The sequence below is a fragment of the Rhinatrema bivittatum genome, chromosome 9 (assembly GCF_901001135.1).
Source record: "Rhinatrema bivittatum chromosome 9, aRhiBiv1.1, whole genome shotgun sequence".
Lineage (NCBI taxonomy): Eukaryota > Metazoa > Chordata > Amphibia > Gymnophiona > Rhinatrematidae > Rhinatrema > Rhinatrema bivittatum.
In genome coordinates this window covers 39211622-39238154 of record NC_042623.1, presented here as the reverse complement: position 1 = coordinate 39238154, position 26533 = coordinate 39211622, and the positions used below count along the sequence as shown (strand labels likewise).

Below are 26533 nucleotides of genomic sequence, written 5' to 3'. Positions count from 1 at the left end.
GGAGGCCGATTTTATAAGATGCGCGCATGATATAAAATTGGTGCATCCATATGCGCGCACCCGTGCGCGACTCTTAAACTCTACCTTTTAGGATCTTCATAACTGCGTTACTTGCTGCACATCAGGAACTAGTGGTAGAGAGATTAACATGATTGGTTGAATTTACTCTTCAAGAGTATGATTAAATTGAATTATTTTAAAGAAATGGAAAATCTTTGGAGGATTATGATGTGTTTTATTTATTAATTTAAAAACATTCATAGCCCGCTTATAACAAACCAGGCGAGCTAAGTGGGTTATGGAAAGTCCCTTGCTTACATTCAGTAGAGAATGAAAATTTCAGAGTTTAGTTTTTGCTAATTTGAGGACATGTTATAAAATCAGGGATCGGCGCGCGCAAGGGGGTGCACATTTGTGCACCTTGTGTGCGCCGAGCCGCACTGCCTTCCTCCGTTCCCTCCCAGGCTGCTCCAATTTCAGTGTGGCCTCGGAGGGAACTTCCCTACCCCCCCACCCCTCCTTCCCTTCCCTTAACTCTCCTGCCCCCCATACCTAAGCTAAACCCCCCTAAAAAAGTTAGCTTACCTAGTTACGCCTGCTTTGGGCAGGCGCAATTTGCGCGCGCTGGCCAATGGCCGTCCCGCGATCCCGGGCACAGTGGCAAATGGTCGCTGTGCCCGGAGGCTCCAGCCCCACCCCCGGACCACCGTGCCCATGCCCCTCCCCTTTTTTCAAGCCCAGGGACTTACATGCGTCCCGGGGCTTTATGCCCGCCGCCGGGCCTTTTGAAAAGAGGCCCAGCGCGTGTAGGGTTTTGAAAATCTGCCCCACTATCTATAAGGTCTTCATAGTAGTCAAGTATTTATATCTCTATAGGAGGGCCAGCTAATAGCTTGAGGTGAAGTGTTGGTGGTAGTTTAGGGGCCACTTTTTTATGCAGATTGAGAAGTAAGACAGCACAGTACACCTTGGTGAAGATTTGATGTCATTTGGAGTGAGGAAAGTCTCACAAAGATGAAATGTTGTACTATGTTTTCTCGCCCTACCTTGATGGACTCTATAACAGGGTACCATCAAGCTAGGGCAAGATAACATAGTACAACATTTCATCTTTGTGAGACTTTCCTCACTCCTAATGATGTCAAATCTTCACCAAGGTGTACTGTGCTGTTCGTACTTCTCAATGTGCATGAAAAAGTGGCCCCTAAACCACCACCAACACCTCACCTTGATCTATTAGCTGGCCCTCCTATAGAGATATGTAGCAGTAAACGAAGTGAAGATCGGTGTATAAACAAAAAGCCCTTTATTGAAATATGTCCATGTCACACCACACATATGGATGTTACCATTTTATATGTCTATTTTAAAATGTGTTTTTTTATGATTTATATTTGTTTACTAATGTGTCTTATTTGTTTGTATGTTGTAGCCCCTGAAGCAGCCCCATTGTAAGGGGGCGAAACTCGGCCTGAGTCGGGCTTGCCTAAAGATATTTGTCTCTGTCTAATAAAGAATCCAGATCGAACATTTGGCTTCTAATTCTGTAATGTAACCATGCGGTGCAGTAACTCTAAAAAATTACCCTAAACATGCCCCTTTTCCTTATCGCAGGCATTAGGCCTGCAATATTACAGCATTTTGATGAATCTAGGGGTTAAAAAGCAAAATAAATCTCAAAGTGTGGCGGCTTGCCAAATTTTCCAATCTCTCTATCTTAACATGGAGAAGCAAATCATCTTTAATTAGTTTCTTCAGTCCTTGTTACTTCAGGGCTTCCTAGCTCCAGTGTCTACTTACGGACTTCACCTGTCTCTCACTTGGAACCGACCTCCATCTGGCTGACCACACTGACCGTCTTCTCCAAGCCTGACCTTCGCCTGCTTGACTACTGATTACATTTGACCGCCGCCTGGATTTGATCTTTGCCTGTTTCCTCGACCACGTCTGCACGCTGCCCGGAACCGACCTCTGCCCAGAACCAACTTCTGCCCGAACTCTGACCATGTCTGCATGCTGCCTGGACCGACCTCTGCCTGAACTCTGACCATGTCTGCACGCTGCCTGGACCGACCTCTGCCTGACCATTGATCAGGTCTGACTGCTGCCTGGAACCTGACCTCTGCTTGCCTGACTACCCACGGACTGACTACTGGCATTGACCCCTGCTTTGGCTGACTACTCTATCTTGGCTCCGACTCTGATCCTTGCCCCACATTCCGAGACACTCTTTTGGCCTTCTCTGGCACCCCGGACTCATAGCCTGAACATCGACTGCGCACCCTTGATCGTGCTGGGCACATCCTTGAACTTTCTCTCAAGGAGATCTTGCGAGGTCCACCTAAGACCAAGAGGCCCAGGTAACTAAGGGCTCAACCCGAGGGAACCCCGGGTCGCTAGTGGTGAAGCTCCAGCTAAGCCTCTGTCTCCTCCTGTGCTCCGCTTCCTAGTGGCAGGCGCTCTCTGGGTCCGACCAGGGAGCCTACAACCCTGCACTAGGCCAAGGGTCCACCTCCCGGCACAACAATTTACTCCTAACACAGAGGATTTGAGGGGTTTCTTTGTGTCCTCCAGTAGTTGCATGTTTTTAGCTTTGCTTATCTAACAGAGGATTTGAGGATTGGACAAGTGCAAGGTGATGCATATAGGGAAAAATAACCCTTGCTGTAGTTACACGATGTTAGGTTCCATATTAGGAGTTACCACCCAGGAAAGAGATGTAGGCATCATAGTGGATAATACTTTAAAATAGTCAGCTCAGTGTGCTGCAGCAGTCAAAAAAGCAAACAGAATGTTAGGAATTATTAGGAAGGGAATGGTGAATAAAACGGAAAATGTCATAATGCCTCCGTATCGCTCCATGGTGAGACCGCACCTTGAATACTGTACACAATTCTGGTCACCACATCTCAAAAAAGATATAATTGCGATGGAGAAGGTACAGAGAAGGGCAACCAAAATGATAAAGGGGATGGAACAGCTCCCCTATGAGGAAAGGCTGAAGAGGTTAGGGCTGTTCAGCTTGAAGAAGAGACGACTGAGGGGGGATATGATAGAGGTCTTTAAGATCATGAAAAGTCTTGAACGAGTAGATGTGAATCGGTTATTTACACTTTCAAATAATAGAAGGACTAGGGGGCACTCCATGAAGTTAGCAAGTAGCACATTTAAGACTAATTGGAGAAAATTCTTTTTCACTCGGGGTAGATTTTCAAACAAGGCGCGTTGGCGTACTTTTGTTGGCGCTCCAGGCGCAAACAAAAGTACGCGGGATTTTAGTAGATACGCGCGGAGCCGCGCGTATCCGCTAAAATCCTGGATCGGCGTGCGCAAGGCTATCGATTACATATAGCCGGCGTGCGCCGAGCCACGCAGCCTACCCCTGTTCCCTCCAAGGCCGCTCCGAAATCGGAGCGGCCTCGAAGGGAATCCTCTAACGCCCTCCCCTCACCTTCCCCTCCCTTCCTCTACCTAACCCACCCCCCGGCCCTGTCTAAACCCCCCCCCCCCCTTATCTTTGTCGGGGGATTTACGCCTCCCGGAGGGAGACGTAAATCCCCGCACGCCAGCGGGCTGATAGCGCGCCGGGACGCGACCTGGGGGCGGGTAGGGAGGGCGCGGCCACGCCCCCGGACCGCCCCGGGCCGTAACCACGCCCCGGCCCCGCCCCCAAAACGCTGCCGACACGCCCCCTAAACGACGCGACGACCGGGCCCGCCCCCGACACGCCCCCCTCGGAGAACCCCGGGACTTACGCGAGTCCCGGGGTCTGCGCGCGCCGGTGAGCCTATGTAAAATAGGCTCACCGGCGCGCAGGGCCCTGCTCGCCTAAATCCGCCTGGATTTGGGCGGATTTAGACGAGCAGGGCTCTTAAAATCCGCCCCTCAATGCACAATAAAGCTCTGGAATTTGTTGCCTGAGGATGTGGTTAGTGCGGTTAGTGTAGATGGGTTCAAAAAAAGTTTGGATAAGTTCTTGGAGGAGAAGTCCATTAACGGCTATTAATCAAGTTTACTTAGGAAATAGCCACTGCTATTAACTGCATCAGTAGCATGGGATCTTCTTAGTGTTTGGGTAATTGCCAGGTTCTTGTGGCCTGGTTTTGGCCTCTGTTGGAAACAGGATGCTGGGCTTGATGGACCCTTGGTCTGACCCAGCATGGCAATTTCTTATGTTCTTAAGATTGTCTTTGTGTCCACCAGAGGTTGCATGTTTTTAGCGTTGCTTTTGCCTGTTTCCTGTTTGTGTTGCATATCTAACAGAGGATTTGAGAATTTTCTTTGTGTCCTCCCAGTAGTTGCATGTTTTTAGCTTTGTATATCTAACACAGAGGATTTGAGGGTGTTTTAGTTTTAGTCCTAGAATTAGTATAGGAACATACTTTTGCAAAGTATTGGCTAAGATGCAAGGATTTTCCCTATATATTAATTTATGTATGTGTACCACTGTTTTAAATTGCAATCTCTGGGCTACAGAAAGCCAGTGGAGTCCTGCTAAAACTGGGGAAACATGAACTTTTCTACTGACACTACTTAATATTCATGCAGCAGCGTGTTGTCCAGGCTGAACTGCACGCATATGATTTTTAGGCAGACCAATGTACAGGCTGTTGCAATAATGTACTTGCCCAAATAGTAAGGTCTGAACTATTGTGCAAAACATGCTCGCTGTTAACAGTAACCTTAATGGTATTAGTACCTTTAATTTGTAAAAGACTTTCCTCACTATTTGTTTTAGCTAGGGCAAAAAAGTCAATTTAGAATCAATTATAAACCCCAAACTGCATTCTCAGTATATAGATTTAAAGTATCTTCAGCATAACAGATCGTTTTTCCCATATCCAATGATTTCCTGATCCACAACATAGATGTCTTTTGCACATTCATGGACAGGTAATTATTTCTTAGCCATTGATCAATAGCTTTCAGATAGCTTTAGAATTTTTCCCATACATGCATGGGCTATAGTACTGGATATCATCTACACAGATGTAGAAAAATACACCCATTGAATGAAAAAGAGCACAGATCGGGGTTAGGTAAATATTAAAAATAACTAAAGATAACCCTGAGGAACACCTAGAAACATCTTTTTCCAACCAGAAGAGGAGTTTCCACTGTACCGTCTGTCTTGCAAATATGAAGTAAACCATGACAGTACAGTGCCATCGAGGCCCATGTTAGCCATACGTTTCAATAATAAACTGTGATGCACAATTGGATTAACACTCCTGCCCTTCCTGCTTGTCCCTGATCCAGCTCATGATGAAGAAAGTCTGTTAAAGATAACAATAGGGTTTCTGTCTCATGGCATTTTCTAAACCCAAACTGCTAGTCATTAATTATTTTATTTGTTTCTAAATACTCTTCTAATTGAACAAGCACACATTTTTCAATTATTTTACTGAAGGTAGGGATATTAGAGAATGGCCAATAATTTGAAACCACCTCAAGGTTAAGAGCCAAATCTTTTGCACCAGTCTTATAGCAGCTTTCTTTAAAGAAGTTGGTAGAAGACCCTTGCCTAAGAATTTATTTACAATGCTCTGGACAAATTTAAATGAAATTTCCTTGGAAGTTCTCACACAGGAAAATGGACATGGATCTATACTGAAAATGTTGAATTTAAATGGTTCATTATTGCTGTCAGCCCTAGAAGTGAAACTTGTTGAAAATCAGACCATCTATTACCACAACCTTCCATAGTGACTGAAGGTGTCTGAGTGAGTCGTACATACTTCATTTGCCACGGGTCTGTACTATCTTCTTCTCAAAAAACTGGGCTAGCGTCTCACAACTGGGACAGCGATAACTAGTATGGTCTGGTTTTGTGATTAACTGACATTCTGTTTGAAATAACTCAGCAGGTTTAGACAGAAATTTTTCTAGTCTTGTTAGGACCAAATTCCTCTCTCTTGCCATATAATTATTTTTATACATGTCCAAATGCTGGTTCTTATTCTTCCTTCATTTCCTTCCTATCCTTCGGAAACTGTGCTTCTGTTCCTTTTAATCTGCTAAATATCATGGTTTACCTCTACATAGTCTGCGGGAACACATTTCTCTAACTGGAGCAAATTTTTCATAAATATCATAAGGTCTTATTCTAGAGCTCTACATCCATATCTTCCATTGACTGCATGCCACTGGAATTAATTACTTCAGCAGCAAATGTAGATGAATCTACCACTGGTCTGACCTCTTTTTTAACTTTTTTTTATCCAAACAGTATTTCAAGTAATTTCGAACCCTTATCTGAAATAAAATTAACTTATGATCCAACCATAAAAATTCTCTTGATTCTGTATAATCAAGTCAGTTAGCAAAACACTGTGGATTAAGAGATGTACAGTATGACCAAAAGAATGTGTTGACTCATTAATTTTCTGGACACAATCAATCGAGAACAAACAATTTAAAAAGTCCTGAGCAAGAACAGCTTCCTCATCATCGATATGAATACTGTATTCACCGGCAAACAATATCTTTTGAAAAGGCATGTGCAAGCTCTGAAATATAGGCTGAATAACCTCTAGGAGGCACTTTTACCAAACAGATAGTCCACGTGGACACCTTAATTACTAGAGCCTTGGTTGGTGATTTAACATCAACTTGTACTCTAGTAGCACATAGTGACTTTCTATATATGGCTAATACCGCCCCCTCTATTATAGAAATAAAACTGCGAGTTCAGTGCTGATGTATAAAATATTTAACTCATAATAAGAATTCTCAAAACGGCCCTTCCTTTTTCGACGTTTCAGTAAACCAATATTGTTTTTGCAAGAAAATGAGATAATCAAAATGCTCAAAATTGCAGTGTCAGTGGACGTGAAGGAATTTGCATCCACAGGCCTTTTGGAGGATTATAACATTAGTTAGGGCCTGATCTTCAAAAGGATGTATGTGCATAAAACGAGGTTTTATGCACATAAATAGGCTTTGAAAATTGTCCATAGGGATTGTACATGTAAACGTACATGCAGAAGCAATTCCACTAACAAGCAAGTGTGAGCATATGCCATGCTGCGTTCTGCACATACGCCCTAATTTTCAAAGTGGACTTATGCATGTAAATCTGCTTTGAAAATGTAGGCTAAAGTCTGTGTGTACTTTCTACATACAACCTTTATCCCTGTGTTCACCACTGAAAATTACCCTCTTAAAGTGCAGTATTAGCAAAACCTTTTTAGATAAAAATACTAGAATTTTCTATTTTCTTTGTAGATGTTATATTATGTCTGATGAAATATAAGTATTTATATTAAGGCTTCTTCTAATTCAGAGGTGCACAACCCTGGTCTCCAGGGCAGCAAACAGGTCTCGTCTTCAAGATATCCACAATGAATATTCATCAGACATAGCTGCATACATTTGGACTGGGAACCAGGTTAATTTGCACAGTTTGACTGCCTCAAAAACCAGACGTGTTTTGTGGACCTCGAATGACCAAGGTTGTGAACTTTTTCTAATTAAACAATGTTACCATAATGAATCGCAGAAACATTAGGGCACAGCTGTGCTGACCCTAATCTGAAGCTCCAGGTATCGCACTGATACATCCAAAGTATGAATATATATTAACTGATCTTTTAACCAACTGGTCCAATTAACCATCTCAAGCAGAATAACTATTTAAAAAGTCCAAATAAGTAACCAAAGTGCAGCTAAGAGCAGGGTGGTAGATAGCTCTTTCTGCCTACATGGAGTTGAAGGGGAAACAGAGGCAGGGGGCAAAGAGAAGATTGAGGCTGAGGCGACTGAAGTTCATGGAAGACAGGCAGCATGGCAGAAATATTTTCAAACCCGGCTGGCCAGCTGCGCTAATCACATACTCGGGCTAGTAATAGAGGACTAACTAGAAATAAGACCAAAACAGGAAGCAAGAGCATGTTCAGCCTTGCTGGAATGCACGCCTAAAATGAGAGATAATTAGAGAAGTTGCTGGACCCACTTTAGGAAGCAGCTGAAGGAGCTTTTATTTGCCCAAGCATGAGGAGGTCCATATTTAATATCACTGGCAGGACTGCAAACTCACATGGTCATTTCTGCAAGTGGGAGGAGTTAAGGTGGCGTTAATGGTAATGAGCAGCTCCTAACATTTTGAGAGAGAGAGAGAGACTCTGTAGAGACCAATATGTAACTTTACTATTAACACCACTTTAAGAGGGGGCACTTTAAAATTGGGGGGGGGGGGGGGGCAGTTTTACATACATAGTCAGAGGTACGAACAGCAAAATTGACATCATTGAAGATTTTCTGTCATTTGGAGCGATGAAAGGTAAAAGAGGAGTTGATCTGTACAATGTACTCTTTATCTAGCTGATTGAAGCTCCAAATGACAGAAAGTTTTCAGTGATGTCAACTTTGCTGTTTGTACCTCTGTCTATGTAAAACTGCCCCCACAAACCTACCCCACCTCCAAACCCCAGCCCGAGTTAAAAGTGCCCCCTCTTACAGTGTCTAAATGGTAAAGTTACATATTGGTCTCTACAGAGGCTCTCTCTCTCTCCCCCCCCCCCCCCCCCCATCATGTGCAATAAAAACCTTTTTGGTCAATGTAATTAGCATGCAATGTGAAAATTTGCGCTGGTGCTTGCAGAAATTACCTAGTCGATGTGGGAGCAGGGAAATTAGCCAGCTGCTGGCGCGGGCTTCCCTGGGACAGTGGCTAATGGCTTTGTCCCAGTCCATCCCCCCGCCCCATCCTTTTCCTCTTGGCCGGCACTTCTGCACAAACCGGGATTCACGCGCGGGGCTGGGCCCGTCAGGAGCTGACATAAGTTCAGAAACAAAGAAGAAAAAAAACCAGTAGAAAGTCTTAAGGGGTCGGGGAGCGGACTGGAAGAGAACTGGGGGAGGCCCGATCTCATCGTCACGTGAAAATTGGCCAAATCTACCCCTCCTGCGCGCGCCAGCCTGGATTTTATAACACGTGAGTGCCGGCGCACACGTGTTATAAAATTGCGCGTCCATGTGCGTGCGCCAGGTAGCGCGCACACATAGGCGTGCACGTATGTTTTTAAAATCTTCCCTTATGTGAACTGGACTATTACTGTTGTTAAAAAAAGATATTGTGACGTTAATAAATGTTAAATGAGGTTTAGGATTCTATGAGATTAGGCTTTAGACAATACTGTTCTATGCAAGTTGTTAGTAGTATTAGTTTGCTACCACCTAAGCAGTGATTAGTCAACCGCCATGATGAGGCCATGTGGCTTGCAGACTTATCAATCAGTTATTATGTAGAACTACTGTTACTGTTATTTATGTTAGAATTTTTATGAATGTGTATATGTTACTCCCCCAGAGTTGTGGATGGTGTGGGATATACATTTTTTAAACAAAAAAAGAAACAGTGAATCTATTTTGATGAGTCTACAGCTTTAAAAGTGATCATGTGAGCCAGTGCAATACATTTTGTCATTTAAATGGAATGGAAATCTCTCTACTTTTTCACCTAGAATTTTGTTGGAAAAATAGATACATCATGAATGAATGACTGAATAAATAAATAAATAACATATTGCATTACTACAGAACATCCAAGCTTTCCTAATGCTGTCCCGCTTTCTGTGCTAAAACAAAGATTAATGTCATGAAAAACTTTCTGCCAACTAGTTCATCAGTGGAAGATCATTAATAAGAAGGCTGCTCATTTGATGCATTATACTCAGGATTCACCAAGTTGCATCTCTGCCGAATTGATAGATACATAAGATTAGTGTCTTGGCAGCTAGATAAACTATGTTAACTTGTCCGATGATAAATTCAACCAGCTACGGAGAAAGGAAAACAATCATTGCATTTTTTTGCATGACATTAAAAAGATGTCAGCATTAATTTAATAAAATGCAAATAAAAATATAAAATCTCTTTCAGCAAAAGCATTGCATATGCACCAAATTTTGTTTGACCTAAGGGTTAAGAATTTTCACAGCTAGGAGCAAGCAAGTTACATGGGAGAAAGGGATTTAAGAGTACCAGAGAAACTACATAAAAATACACCAGTGTGGTTCTAAAGTCAATACAGGACATCAAAATGTGTTCTAATAAAAAGCCATCTGGGAAGGTTTATCATCTAGAAATAATCTGTAAACGTCACTGCAAAATCCGCATGAACAAACTGCGTTAGTTTATTTACCTCGAAGCTACTTGATGGAGTGATGATTCCTGGCATGCAGACTGCACAGTTGAGGCTTAATTCAAAGCTCTGTAATTGGATGGGTACATTCATTTGCTATATATTTTTCAAGGTTGATAAAAATCTCCTATTTTAAATTCACATGCAATATTATTTAGTGTTTTGTTCACCAGAGTTGCAATAGGAACAGACATACAACTTTATGGACCCCACAGCTCCATGAAAACCATCCCCTATTGGGGCTATAGGGCCATGAGATATCAATCGCAAGTATCCAAAGTTTCTCTTATCATTTTTATTCCCGCTCTACTACTACTGCTACTACTTTATCATTGCTAAAATGTTACTGGACAGATGCAGTGCTGTACAGATATTCATAATAGAAATTCCCTGTGACATGGAGCTTACAGCCTAGTTAAGACAAACATAAATGACAAACAGGAGTCTATGGAAAGTGTAGAGGATTTCTTAGAATTTAAAAACAACTTCAAAAAAGTGAGTTTGAATTTGGCCAGAGAGAGAACATAAAGCACCAATTCAGGAAGTCTAGTGCAGGTATGCAGCTCAGGGAAGCTGGCAGTGGAGAAGAAGGGCACAGATAGGAATCACTTGGTTGATGAACAGAGTTCACGAGGTAGGGTATAGGGAGCAAGAAGAGAAGTGGGGCAATAAGGAGTTGCAGAGTGAATGCATTTATAGGCGAGTAAGAGAAGCTTGAACTGTATATGGAAGCGGCCAGGAAGCCGATGTAGTGACGTGAGAAGCGGGGTTACATGGTCATAGCAGCCAAATTCTGAATATTCAGAAATGGAGAAATATGGTTCACCGGGATTCCCTTCAGAATCTGCAACATGTGCATCCTAATACTCGCCCATTTGTGTTGATGTGGCATGTTCTTTCCTCAAAAGGGCCTGAGAATGCTCCTGCTGGCCCGAGGAGCAGAAACGGAGTCTAGGAATCCAGCCTTGGCAGTGCACATTACTGCCATTATACCAGCCCTTTGACTTTTGCTCGTTTCAAATTGATGCTGTTATTCTGTGGGACCTTTTCAATATTATCCACTGATGTACTTCCACTTGCATGCTCCACTGAGGAGTGAGTTACAAAATCTGGCCTGGCACCACTCTAACACGAGATTGGGTTGGCAACAGCAATTCCTAGGCATGAAGATCTCAATGCTGCACAATTCCTGAGTTGGGCCCAAGCCAGATATCTTGAGATATTTGGCCTGGAACATTTTTTTTCCTCGTGCTGCAATAAAGACATTTAGGTTAGCTGTAACGATATTCAGCTTTGTCCTGTAATGATTTACTCTCGTACTTAGCTTTTTCAAAGACCTCTGATTTCATAGACTAGAAACCCCATTTTATAACAGTGATCTTTCTGGTTAACAAAGTGCTTTCAAACTAACCTTGGTTATGACAAGCTAAAGTCATGACTCCAACATAAATCATGCACAATAACTGTTACAGTCAAACTCGTTATGATACCCCAGCCAATTCTTTTAAACAGGGACTTCTATATTATGTTACTGCCATTCCATTTTAATGTAAAATCTGTACATTTTATATTCTACATAAGTGTGAAGCAGGGTGGGGTTGTTTTTAGCTGGACCTGATTGGGTCCTTTTGAAAGGAAATTTGGATAGTCCTGCCTTTATAATATGTATTGATATTTGACCAACAAATATCAAGAAGCAAAAAGTGCCACCCACATATGAACTGCAAAAGAGGAAGGGAGTAATGATACAAAGAAACAACAACAAAAAAAAGTACATTATTTATTTATTTAGAACAAGGTCACATGCCGGTGAAATAATGTCCCAAAAATATCTTGTTACTCATTAATCCACTCAAATATTTAGAAAAAGGTTTAAATTCTTGCAAAAACAGAAGCACACTCCCCTCACTATTAACAATATCCAAACAAAGAGAGGAAACAATCCAATTTCCAAATAACCACTAACACAAAATTATTTAACAAATAGGGATAACGTCATCAGACTGTTAGTGCTGCACTTTTAATCCACTGTCTCTCGCCACGCAATGGGCCGCAAACAGCATCAGCTGTTTAAAAGCACTGTAATCACTTGACATTGCACCCCAACCTTTAACCACCCATTTACCTGTAACCTAAGCCTAATTTTCACATCCCAACAATAATTTTTTTATTTTTATTAAACTGACATATTTATTATTTAAAAAATACTTAGCTCCCACTGTCGAAGGCTGGAGACAGCCGAAACATGGTTCATGTTGGGGCGGTGTTTGGAACGCTACAGTGGGAGCTAAGTATTGTTGGGATGTGAAAATTAGGCTTAGGATACAGGTAAATGGGTGGTTAAAAGGTTGGGGTGCAACGTCAAGTGATTACATTACAGTGCTTTTAAACAGCTGATGCTGTTTGCAGCCCATTGCGTGGCGAGAGACAGTGGATTAAAAGTGCAGCACTAACAGTCTGATGACGTTATCCCTATTTGTTAAATAATTTTGTGTTAGTGGTTATTTGGAAATTGGATTGTTTCCTCTCTTTGTTTGGATATTGTTAAATTCTTGCAAAACAGTGTAGCTTTTATGGCCTTCAAGCTTTATCACTGGCTCCAAAGAAATGCTGTTCCTCTATCAGTGCCTGCTTCATTCAGCCTCCGGTGTTCCTTGGAGGTTTCCCACTGCAGTCCTGACCAAGCCCAACCATATCTTACCTTCTAAGGCCTGATTTGAGATTGAGGTGCTCTGGAGGCAGCCTTTGTCCTTGTCAACTTTTTCCTAGGGCGAACATAATGCTGTTTTGACTCATTTAAGGCTTCCATTGTTTTCTCTGCCTTTTGACTTAGTGTCTGATTCAGATTATTCATTCTCGACCCCGGCTAGTAACAAGACTCTCCCTGCCCTACAAGAAATAACTGAATATTTCTGAAACAAATGTCACAGCACTTAGGAGTATCCTGTCTCTTGTTCTTCACTCCCGTCTTTTTCTTCTGTCCCATTCTCAGTTGATCCAGATTGCTATCACTCTGTCAGCTATGAGTATTAATTCACCTCATTATGTCAGCTGCTTTTTGATATGGGAGGCAAAGAAAGTTGATATCAACCCTCTTCTTTAAAGGCGTTTCTGGTAAATCCCTAACATACAATACCTCCCAAGCTACTAAACTACTAGCTCCAAGCAGGCGTTAATAGCATGCGGAGTGAATGAGTAATAGGCTCAATCACATGCATTTGCATGTGATGAGCGCTATTACATTCCCTCCGCGTCCGACGCGGGTTAAATAGGCGCTAATGCCCCTATGGCATTAGGGGGTGGATTAGCGCCTATTTAAACCGCATCGGAGTGCGGGTTACACAGTGCGCTTGGCCTCATTGCGAGGAGGCACCATGGAATTCATCACGGTCGGTTCCAAAAGAACAGAAAGGAAAACAGAGAAGGTACTAAAAGGCCTTGGGAGATAGGCTTAGATCACCTGACTGATGAGAGGCAGGAGGGGAGAAGGAAGGTCAGGGAAGAATGGAAAGAGGAGAGCTGGCCGAGGGAGGAGGTGAGCCAATTTCAGGGCTGAAACCTGAAGTAAACATGGATAATTAAACAGAGCTTGGAGACTGAATTTCCTGACAATGCTTCAGAGGTGGGTGTGCAGGAGATGCAATATATAGAAGGGTTGGCAATCCTACAGTATTAGAAGTGTAATGAACAAGGTTTGTGTTCTTACCACCTATGGTTCGACAGTAAATTAGCCCTATTTTATTTTCTACAGACAGCTGCGGGTGGATGGTATTCAAGCAGTCTGAGACTGCTGAGAGTGATGGTACTCCAGTGAGTGCCTAGTTTTAAAGAGCTACCATATCAGACTCATGAACTGAGAGGACTGTTCCTTGCATACTTCCATAGAGGGGAGGAATTAGAGCAGGAAGCAAAGGGATGCTATCTGCTCCCTGAGATTTGGGCTCTGGCCAGTACAGTCATCAGGGCAGAGCCCTGGGTGCTCATGCAATGGGGTCCCCTGTTTGCCCAGAGATAAAAGTAGCCTTGCTGATGATGCCCACATGGACCTCATACCCAGTGCAGCCAATCCCTTTGGGCTTCCTCTAGTCCCATCATTGGGTACAGAGATGACCTGCTCTTGATTCTTTATGCTATTCTTCTTTCTGTTCAGTATAGGTGGACTAATATCACTGTAGATTGTTTTCATAGCAAAACAATTCCATTAAAAGAAGTAATCAGCCTACTGATATCAATCCACTTGGATCCTGCTCCCTGCTCCCATGGTAAGTGCAATGCACTGCCATGGAGAAGGGCCCTGGCTTAATCCCTGATTTGGATCAGCTTAAGCAGGACATTTTGCAGAGGACCCTGGAAAGAGGAAGTCAGGTCTTTGTTTAAGTTACTGCTTCGGGGTGGGGGGTGTGTATTTGGATGTTTTATTTGTTATTATGTTGTCTGTTTTAAATTGTGTATGTTATGTTTGGGAACTGCCCAGAACAGTTTTGGTTATTGGGTGGAGCAGAAAGGTTATAAATAAATAAATTAACCAAGTGAGACACCTGCAGGCACCGGTAGATTCAGACTCCATGATTCTAGGGTTCAGGTGCATGGCCCTTGGCCCAAGACTGTCACTACAATGACCAGACTAGGTACATAACAGGTAATCCTGACATCAGTCCAGGCCTGATCTCTCCTACTTATAGCATGCTTTAAAATCTGGCAATATTACCTATTCAAAGGGCCTGATTTGCCCTTTTCCTATAGACATAAAATAGGAGAGAAGCCTTAATGAATCAGGCTCTTAAAGTGCAAACAAAACACATTTCAGAAAGATTAGTTGACCGAATACCTTAATTAGGATCCCAACTTTCTGTCCTGATTTGTATTTCCTTCTGAGGAGATGATGATGATGTCAAAAGCTCCGACCATCATGAACCTAGCTAAAATTGAGGTACTTCGGTGTTAATCACAATCAGACCCTGAGCAGGAGTCACACTGACATGGAGAAAGTGTGATTACAGCATAAGCAATTCTAAAGGGGACTCAGGGAAGGAGATTTAAAAACTAGAAATTAAGAAAAAATATGACAAAGTACCTTACAACAAAAGAGAAAGGGAGGGGGGCTTTCATAACAATTTCTAAAGAGGATGCAAAAAAAAAAAGGTAATTTTTTTTTTTATAGCAGAATTCAAAAAAGTACAGGATAAAGAAACCCAGAGGATCGCTAGTGCCAAGAGGATGGAAATGAAGCTCTGGGGTAACCTGCACGGAGCAGCAGTTACAACCCTACTGGGCAGTGGTGGTACTTTCAAAGGCTGGATGAGGCACATGGGAGGAGGGGGGAAGGGATGTTGGGTTCTGTATGGGAATTTGCAATGCCCATTTACCCAAAGCAGACAGAATGCTGCTGGATAGACTGGATAGGCAATACCGGTCTTTATCAGCCGTCATTTTACTGCGCCTTACTTTATTGCCAAATTCAGTCATACAACTTTGCATTGAATAAAGAAACAAGAATGCTTCCTCGTAAGCACTGCCATGCTGCCTGCACGTTTCACTCATTTCCGAAACATTCACCGTACGTAAAGTCGGCGGGTTTCTCAAGACTCTGGCTAGTACTGCGACTTTAAGGAGTGAGGAAGGAATATCTGCCCACTAATGCATGTAATCCTCTTGTTCACATTCTAATTATTTCCAGATCAGACACTTCACGTCCTGGCAGGCCTCCCGGATTCCACTCTAAATCTTCAGACCTGCTTCAGAATTCCGCTGATTGACTCGGTTTTCTAATTTTTCCTCTTCTGCTTCTGCTGCTCTGAGATCCATAGTGAGTAAGCCGGTGAGTTTGAAAGTTACCAGGGCAAAGCTATGCGGATAACCTTAACCACATATTCAGTGGAGTTTAACCAGGATAATTGTTCCACTAAATATATCCGGATAAAATTATCCAGATAACTTTAGGACAAGTATTGTCCGACCAGACTCACCTGGTTAACTTTGGGCACTGCTCAGGCAAAGTGGAACTGCCCCTCAGGCACAACCCCCTGCATGACCTCCTTTTACCCAGGTAAAGTTTGTGCAGGCAACAAAATGCCCGGATAAAATATAGCCAGAGAGGCGGGAGGAATATTCAAATCTCAGGTTTTGCCCAGCTAAATCTAAAAGTCGGCTGGGCGAACCCTTTGAATATCAACCTATGTTAATTTACCTGCACCAAACTATAGGTTCCGCCAGAAATGGTTATTTGGTGTTCATTTTATATTCTTAATATGGGTTAAAGCAGGAGTCAGCAACCGCCAGCATATGCTAGACTGTGGCAGGTGAAAACATTGGTCAGGCACTCTGCCGTCTGCTGCTCAGAGCCCTGACAGTTCTGCCTTATAGAGACAGCGGCACAGGGCATTCTCCCTTCTTCCAGCAACTGAGCCTTGACAGGGTGGCCGGTGTGTGGGGGCTAGCCAGGGCTGGTGAGGCTTTTCCAGAACCAGCATGTTGGGGTACCTTGGTGACTCCTTAAAAAGCAGTCTTTAGTCCCACAGAGCAGGAAGGAAGGTGGACATAGCGAGGGGAGAGAGAGAGGAGACTCCCTCCAGCCTTCAGAGAGAAAAAGAGAGACTGCTAGGAGACCTCCAGCCTGAGAGAGACAATCAGAAAGAGAGTAAGAAAGATGCTGTGAAAGAGTCAGGCTACGAGGGAGAGCAACAGCGGTGAGAAAGACAGACAGAAAGCAAGAACTGAGGGACTGAGAAAGACAGACGGTGAGAGAGAGCGAAGGCTGTGATACAAAGGAAATCTAGCCCACAATTCCCCTCGCCCTGTTTTGCTGATCTGACATGGCAACATTTTGCCAGTATATGTTGTGGTTTCTTTGCAACTTTGCCTAAAAACATGGATGACCCCTAGTTGAAAGGCGCAATCCTCATTTATTAGTCTCATCACGTCAAGTCCCGTTTGCTATTCTTCTTGCCATCTTGTTTGGTCAATTTACTTTGAAAAGTAACTTTATCCAGATGTTCCTAACTCCTAATCGCGGTCTCTAATCCACAACATTTTCACAAGCTGCTGCAGAAACTTGCACACAGGATTGAGCCTCTGCGAGAATTTAGCTAAAACATCTCTCAGAGTTAACTCCAACGCCTTTATTGTGCCACATCAGAAACATTTGCATGGGCAAGGCATTTCAAAATATCAGGACATTTAAGGAGCTGAGAGATTTTGCAGAGCACACTGCAAGCAGAAGAGAGGCAGAAAAATAAAATTGATCCAAAGAGGGTAAAAGAGATCATAAAATATTTAAAAACAAACAAACCGAGATGAGACCTGAAGAATAGGAGGAAATATTTGACTGGTTTGTTTTCTAGCTGTCTTAACCATCCATCTGTATCTTATTTCCTCTGCTTTTCACTCTTTAAGCCTCTTATAAGAAATATTTCAATAGAAGCGAGTCAGTTTTGCATCCATTAATATCCCCCCAAACACTCCCCAATAATATTTAATAAGGCAAGATCGAGCACATCTGCTTTTTACCTGTTACCATTTAAGTTTTTAAAGTACATATTACAGTACTCAAAAATAAAGGTTGTGTATTTCAAATGTAATATTTCTTCTTCTCTGCCTCTATTGCTTCTTATCAGGTATGAGAAAAAGGATGAAGAAAATCACGGAGGCATCCCATGGCCAGGAAAAAACTGTTCAATCTAGGAAAACAGCTATTTTCCTCTGTAAGCTGCAGTATTATATAATAACTAAAAATAGGCTCCATTCTTTTGGAGAAAACAGCGCCTGGCCTTAGACCCATGCTCCCCTAGGCTGAGGAAAATTATCTTGTGCTTCAGATGAAACTGCATAACGGGTAACAGCTACCTTTTATGTAATGGTGATTGCGCGACAGTAATTGATGAATAGGCGGGGGCAAGCAGCAAATATTTCAGTCTGCCTTAGGCGTGCAGCAACAGGGCCAGTGACAATGCGGCACCACTGTGCTAATAAGAGCTGGGTATTAGCCTGTTAACCCATACGTGGGAAAAGGGCAGGAACTGCCAAATGATTCCTTTATGTATCAGCCTTAAAATGAATCTACACATTATGGCCTCAATTCTGTAAAGAAAAGGCTGTTTAAGCCTTCACCACAGGTTAACGAGAGGAAAAATCGAGAATGTGATGTTGCAGGGGTGTAGAGTATTTTCTGATCTATCCCAAAAAAAAAAGGTTGGGTCTCTGTCTAAAATTGATATAGATGTCTCCATGAGGCATTAGGAAGGAGGCGTTGGCTGAAAGGAACAAGTCCGAGGCAGTGAGCAGCTGTAGTCTCCAGTCTCCTGCACAAGGGAGAGGAGGTTTCCTTTCTCTGCTCTGGGGAGGTCTTGTGTGGGGTTTTTCTTGTCTGTAGTGTTTCAGGACTGGCGTGGGTTCCAGGAGAGAGCCAGCTGCAGCAGTTTTCTGGATAGCGAGTTTCCCTAGTAATCCGCTGGGAAGGCAGATTTGTCCAATTGCAACCATCAGATAACAGAAATACCATTTGCTCTTGGGGGATGAAAGGGAGTTCTGTGTCCAGGCCAGATTCTGGGGAGAAAAGGAGCCCGGAGAACCATCAGAAATGCAAGTCTCACCTTTGGCTTCTTGTGATTTTTCTCTGCTGTCTGTCTACCGGTTTTTGTGAAAAACTGTTTCTTGTATTTTTTGGACTTTGGTATTGCTCTCCTTAATTTCTGAATTTCAGTAAAGTTTATTTTTGCTTAGGAACTCAACTCACCGCGTGGACAATTTTTATGAAGAGATTGTGCAAGTGACCCCCTGAAAATTTCAGCTTTGCTGTGTCCCATGGAAGAATCTTGATCTGGAGTTGCAGCCAAATTTGTCCTCAAACCTGCAGCATCCGAAGGTGACCCCTTGCCTGTTTCCGGAAGTGCCCTGAGAAAGGGGGCTACATGTAAAATTCCTACGGCAAGTAAAAAGCCGAATATCAGGAGTTTGCAAGCTCCTTTTTCTCTTATGCTGGAAACCCTCCCCTCCCCCCACCAACCCTGTTAAGGCCTGCATACAGTATTTTTGCACCTCTCTGAATTTTGCTGAACAAAGGCATAAAAGTATGCGTTTCACTAAGGCAATGCATCAAAAATGTGCTCTCATTCACCACAAGCAGACTGCATTATACAGTGGTCCCTCTTGACAATAAATGGACCAGGAGTCAAGGCATTTTTTTTTTTATTGTAGGATTTGACTGCTAAGAATACTGTGCATGATGTTAGTCTGGAAGAGAAGATTTCCATTTGGTTAACAACTAAAGGGAGTGATCTGGTGACAGCCTGCATAAATCAGATGGCAGATACTTGCATAAGTCACATTATTTTACATAGGGAGACTACACGTGTGTTCAGTAACCATTCCCTGTGAGATTATCGCACCGAAAGTACCCACACACAATTATGCCTGCTAAACCGTGCATATACATTTTTTGGGGGGAAAACACCTGCAAAGCTACAAGCCTCTCCCCAACCCTGCCCACAGGAACGCTCGCGCTCGGGTTAAGGAAACGTCCGCACACAACCATGACATACAACAAGCCTTTCCTATAGGTACACTAAAATATTATTCTGCCTGTTGAAATGTCTTTGAAAATGACCTTCTAAAACTATTTTTTTTTTCTTAAAAAGGAGGAACCATGGTAACATTAAAGTAAAAAAAAACACATTAAAATAAAGTCTGGATTATGATGGGGGCTTTCACACTCAGTCTATCGGATGGCTCATGAATCGAGGTCCTCCTGTTCAACAGGATCCCAAGCAAGCAGCAGTGCCCCTACTGAACCATGAGAAGCTGCTTTTATAAACTGCGCAGGAACATGATTGATTAAGGTCATATGTGATCTTCTCTTCTGCTCAGTTTTATTGCCTGAAATTCTTGACCTCATTACTTCAAATTGCTCTGCTAGCGCAGCGCCATTTCAGCACAACAGTTCAGGTTGTGAGATGGGAAGAAAAAAACTCATTGCTATGCTTGTTTGATTGAAATGTTCCTTCTTTTTTTTTTTTTTAATTGTCAAGACTTTTGTAAGTCAGTGATGACTCCCCCCCCCCCCCCAAAAAAAAAGTCTATGCCCTTGCTTTGATCTCTATTAGATACTCATGTTTATTTATGAAGCATAAAGAGATTTTATAAATACAGTGAATTCCTATTAAAAATACATGCCTGCTGCCCAAAATTTATTATTTCAGACTTCATTGTTTTATGGGCATGTTGTTCACTTAATAAGGCTCCATCCTATTATAAGCTATAATTTAGATCAAATACAAAGTTGATTATCAAGGGACTGATTTATCTAAATTCAGGCATTATAAATATTTCTGCCAAGCTTCAGGGTGTAAAAATAATCACATCCCACTAAAAAAATTCAGTTCAGGGCCGGTTCAGTGTCTCACTGCCAAGTAGAGGACCTGGATTTGAATTCCAGGCTGATCCTCACTCCTTAGGCCGGTCAGGGCTGGGGAATACTGTGGGAGCAGGAGTCCCACTCCCCTGGAGAGAGAATGGGGATGGGAAGTATCTGCCATTGCTCAATGGTGACACCTAGTGGCCATACTTAGGATACACACATGCCAGGCTCCAGGAACTGTGGTCTGCTCCTGCAGACCAGAGATTGTCACTATAAAGGTCAGGCTAGGTGGGGGTGGTTATAAATAAATGAAAATCACAAAAAGGTGAATTTTAAAAGCCCTACGCGCGCCAAAACCAAGAGATACGCAAGTGTCTCGGGCCAGTGCCCACCCCTCTGATTTTAAGAAGCGCCCGAGTACGTGCATATTTCCCGGTATGTGCACAAATCAAAAAGTTCACAAAAGGGGCGGAGCTTGGGCATGATCTGGGCTGGGACATGGGCATTGCAAGAAATGTGTACATTGGTATTTACGTGCACAAGCACACGCCGGGGTCCCCTACCACATAACTTTACTTCTGATAAGGATGGCGTGTAAGTTTTAAAATTAAAAAATCAGGGTTAGTCAGAGGGGTTTGAAGGGTCAGGGCTAATAGGGTAAAAGGGAAGAATAATTAGGGCAGTTAGGAAGACGGGAGCCTTTACCAGGCAAACTGGGAACAGATTGGGGAAACTGGTAATTGTGTCAGCGCGCATCTCTAATAAAATCCCCCACTTACACAGAACAGCCGGAATTTTCGCGCACAAGCACATTTCCATACAAAATTGCGTGCAGATATACACGCGATCAGCTAATTTTATATCACATGCATATATATTATAAAATGACAACGTCCATTCAGGTGAACCGCCATACATGTGTACATGTACGCCTGCGCGCCTGTTTAAAAGTTACCGTCATAGGATTTTGTGGAGGCCAATAAGAATATTGTGGAACCTAAGAAATTGCCATGCTGGGTCAGACCAATGGTCCATCAAGCCCAGCATCCTGCTTCCAACAGAGGCCAAACCAGGGATGGCTTCTAGGTAGGTCTGCTGTTCTCAATACAATGACACAGCAATTAACCTCTGCCCTTTTCTCCTTCTCTGTTTCTAAATGGTCTTACTGCTAAGGCCCAGGAGGCCCGCTGCTGCCTCTACCAGGGGACAGCCTTGCGGCCTATTAGCTTGGGCTATCTCACTCTGCTGTTCTCTACCTTCTCCCCTGCAGGTGATAGAGGATATCCACTCAAAACCCGGTTCATGATTCCACTGGTATAATACCCACAGACTGCAGTAAGTGTTCGCAACAACAGGGCAGACCAAGGCAGTCAGTGAGAGAACCTTTGGCTTGCAAAAAACACATTTCCACTGCCTGGACAGATCAGGTAGATGTCTTCTCTACAGTCCAGAAAAGGTCTATAAGATCTTTCTAGCCTGCTGCATACATCATAACCTGGCCAAATGTCGAGACCTGCCTCATCCAGAGGGACAAGATGTTCATTTTACAGGGTCCAACGATAAAAAGCAGGAGGAAACGTATGACCGGAGCGAGGAGGAATTGCAGGAGGTACACTGACAGACTCACCAGCAGGCTGTAAAGGAAAGGAACACGCTGATAAAAAGACATCTTCATAGTGAAGGTGCATTTCTTTACACCAGATGGATGATATTTGTGCATAGGAAAAGCTTATGTTTTATTTATTTATTTAGAAACTTTTAATATACCGATGCTCAAGATAAATATCTTATCGTACCGGTTTACAGCATAACAGGGGATAACCAAAACGAGTAGGAGGAAGTTACAAAAAACAGGGTGTTGCAATTGGAGACAGGAGAGCAAGGAAGAATAGGCTAAACATAGTGTTAATATAGAGAAAACAATAAGTAGATTATAAACTTAACAAATAACCAAGTAGGAGATCAAACAACAGTTAGTTCTTCGGGGTGCGTAAATCTACACAGGATTGATGGGGGTGGTGTTAAGGGTTGGAAGGGAAATGACGGGGTCAGGGCGGGGGGGGGGGGGGGGGGGAGGGAGAAAGAACATGCGGTGTGTGAGGGGGGGGGGGGGGGAGGGACTGCGAATCTATCGGGGTGGCTTGCCTAATAATAGGTAGGAGCCGGAGGGTAGCCAGAGTTACTGAAGTTATAATGGAGCAGAGTAGAACTGACAGGGGATTATGAATTGGTTAGGGGAAGGCTAGTTTGAAAAGCCATGTTTCCAGTTTCTTTCTGAAGCTCTGGTGGTAATGAGTTCCATTGGGAGGGACCGGCAGTGGACAGTCTTTTACTGGGACATCCTCTCTTTGTGAGGGGGTGGCTCTGTTCCCTTGGACTGCTCCAGACTTGTGCTCCTGTGCAGAGATATGCAGTCACTATTAGATGTGCCTTCGAAGGCCACAGACATAGAAGGCAGTGGCAATGGTGAGCTTCAAATGCAAGAGGGCCTCCTGCGAGCTGACATTTGGAGGGCTTAAGGATGAAGGCCTGGTTGCACTTGTGTGCCTCTCCTCTTCAAATGGCCGACAAAAGGAGGCCCTCTCCATGTCAACAGAGGGGGATGTCTCCAGCTATGCCACTGGTGGGGGGAGGGGGAGCCTTCCTCTGAGCCTGCATATAGCTCCAGTTTGCCCGAGGGTGATGATGAACCTTAACACGTGAAACCTTTTCCCAGGCTTCCGTGCAAAACTGCACACAGTGTGCAAGAGTCTGCACCAAGTCCATGTGGCTTTGCATCCCTGGTTCCCCTCTTTCTTTTTTTTTTTTTTTATGAACCTTACCCTCCAGTTCACTCGAGGTACTTACGTCCAGGGGGAAGGAGGTTCCACAGTCGAATTCTCTCCTCAAGGCCTTCCAGACCTACCTCATGAAGCGATTATTTCTCTGCACTCTGCAGATGGGGGGGGGGGAACAGCACATTCTCATTTCTACCATCAGGCAGTGAAGTTGGGCTGTCTTGGAAAGGGGGGAGGCCATTTTGGAACGAGCCCGCTCCAGGAAAACAAGAAGTGCGCATGCAGGCATGTGAAAAAATACGTGTACTAAGCTTCCCGAGTAGATGCAAAATTTTACATGTTCTGAAAAGATGGCGGAAATACGTGTATTTAACACGTGGGCAGAGGGGTCCATGCAGGTTCTAAAATACTGTCCCAATTCTCTCTGGACCCCTATCCACATGTATACAAGGAACCATGCAGAGATGCTTAAAAGTTATCCCCACCCCCCCTGTGAGTGTTCACTGGTTACGGGTTAGTCTCGTCCCAGAATGCCCACAGTGCCACCTCTTTTTATCCAGAAAAAATTTTGTACAACGAATCGTGGGCATAAAATGTATCCACTTGGCCAGGGGAGGAGGAAATATTCAAATCTTGGTTTTTTTCTGGTTAACTCGAAAGTTCAGAAAACAACCAAAAAGGAACCCATGGGTGTTTATAGTTTACCAGCATGTGTTTACCCCAAGATAGTGACATCAAGGATTAGTGAGCGTTTGTAATTCAGGATGTGTTTGGACTCAATGGATTCTACAAAATCTCTGATCTAACAGAAGAACTGGGAAAATTCACATGTTCTGGGACTTTGGCAGCAAATAAGAAAAGTGAAAATTGTTGGACTTTTGATTATTATTTGTACATAAAAACTGCAGAGAAGCTGAGAGTATCACTACTGTCTTAAAAGGGTGGTAATGGTGAGCTGGTAAATGATTATAACCAAAGATATATGTACCAGTATTACGGCAAAAGAATAAATATATGATACCAGTCCTTAAAAAATAACGATTTTTACAAACTGAAAGCGGTTCCTTTCTGGTTGGTTTTTGATTTATTCTTTGGAAATTGCTGTGGCTTTTTAATTTTTTTTTGTAGCTAAGTAACTCCAAAAGTTACCTGCCCTCTTAGAATATCAACCTCAAAGTAAATAGAGTCTTTCAAGTGCAGCAAACTCTAAAACAATCCAAGGCAGCAGCCAACATACAGTAATTCATCATAAATCCTGACACACGCTTGACTTAACTAAATGCTGTGAGAGAGGCCTTATTCATCTTCCGAAAGATTAAATAATCCTTCAATTACAAAAAACAAAAAATCATCACCAAAGCATGCAGCCAAAATTTGAACTTGCAATTCTCTTTGCATTCTGTATTTGACAAAACAAGCTCCCCTTTTCTTAATTTACAGAGAAAAGCAGGGTTATTAACCTATGAAGTCAATATTCAAAGCCATTTAGATGAACAACTCAAAGGTTATCTGTCTAAATGGCACATTTTGGGATATTCAGTCCCTTATCCAGCTAAAATCTAGCCGGGGGCATTTCAAGGAGGAGTCATCCAGGTAATTTAGCAGATTTTTACTTATAAACTGGATAACTTTAGACCTGCTTCCAGTGCTTCGAATGTCTCGCTCCCGGCAGGGGTTTTATTATATCGGGGGGAGGGGATGGGGAGGGATCGGGGGGGGGGGGGGGGTGCAGTTTGAGTCAGGCACTGATGGGGGTGCAAGGGGGGGCTGCCTTAATTAATATATTTGTACGAAAGTGGGAAAGGGGTTGTGGGGGAGGGGGGGCGTCGGGTTACTATTTTTATTTTTTCTTATATGACAGCGCCACACAGCTTTAGGCAAGTATAGTCAGTGGGACATTTATCGTACTGAATATACAGGACAAGTTATCTGGCTAACTTTAGCCGGATATCTTGTCCACTGACCAGCCTGCTATATGTCTCAGGAAACAAATCCATGTTAGTCTAGCTGAATAGGTAGTCAGGAATGCACTGCATCAATCCAGGAAGCACGTATCACCTACATCTTCTTTGTTGACCTTATTTATAAAGAAACCGAGAAAGAATGTTTCCCGAAATGAGCCAAAGCCTTTTAGAGCTCTCTTGGCCAATCAGAGAAGGTGGTTTCCCAAGGATTCCATGATATGCAGACATTCAGTAATTGTACTCTTGGCTGGTGTGTTCTGCAGTGCGTCTTGTCAGTTTTAGCATCAAAGAGTGACATAAAAAGGAATAGAGAAAACCAAGATTGAGATCATCATGTAACCACTGAAAATACCAAGCAAAGCCTGATTTATGATGTCAAATAAAAAATGCAAAAATAAAAGATTACTTTGGTCAAAAACAAATTCAGGAACTGTAATTACAACAAGTGCTTAGGCACTGTATATGCTTACGTGAGCGTAAGCAGCAAACATAATAATCCTGACAAATATTTATTTAAGGTTTTTCTATACCGATATTACTTGTTGGACATCATATCGGCTTTTACAGAGTAACTATAATAACAGTTTAACAAAAACAGCTAAGCAGAATATATTTGATTTGTGCAGCAGTAACAGGTTTATAATTTGGCAAATGAGGGTTGCTAAATATTTGATTGGCAAATGGGGGTTGCTATATATATTTGATTCGTGCAGCAGTAACATGTTTATAATTTGGCAAATGGGGGTTGCTAAATAATATAATAATAATGTACATATATATCTAAAATGACTGGTATAAATAATGTCATAATATCATTGGGAGTGTGGACTGGACCGTTTTCAGTAGGATAAAAATATTTGAATACTTTTCCGCTGAAACAATCTGCGTGATCTCAGGAGAGATGTATGCCACCGAATACAAACTGTTTACCCCCAACTAGTACTTACAATTTATCTTGGCTGGTGACAGAAGTGCAACAATGCCATGAAACACAGGTACAGCTCTAATGATACGAGCGTTACAAGAAAACAGAGAGAGAAATTTGAGAAGCAACAGAGAAAGTTACTTTAATCTGATACTGCGTTTAAATAAAGGAAGAGTGATGACATGCTACATTGATGAAGAATAATTCAGTAAACGCGTATGAGGAGGAGAGATGGTTTATAGAATACTTCGACGCACCGGTTAGAGTTTAACATGATGCATGCAGGACATGAGTAAGTAGAATACGGCTTGCAGAAGAGGAGCTCTAAATGCAATACTGTAATTTATCATACCATTCTATATTGTACCAATA

General features: G+C 42.8%; 1 protein-coding gene across 12 annotated transcripts in view; it reads right to left on the bottom strand.

Moving 5' to 3' along the window:
* MAGI2 (membrane associated guanylate kinase, WW and PDZ domain containing 2) overlaps nt 1-26533 on the bottom strand; it is a 1548202-nt gene that overhangs the window by 482694 nt on the left and 1038975 nt on the right. The window lies entirely within an intron of this gene.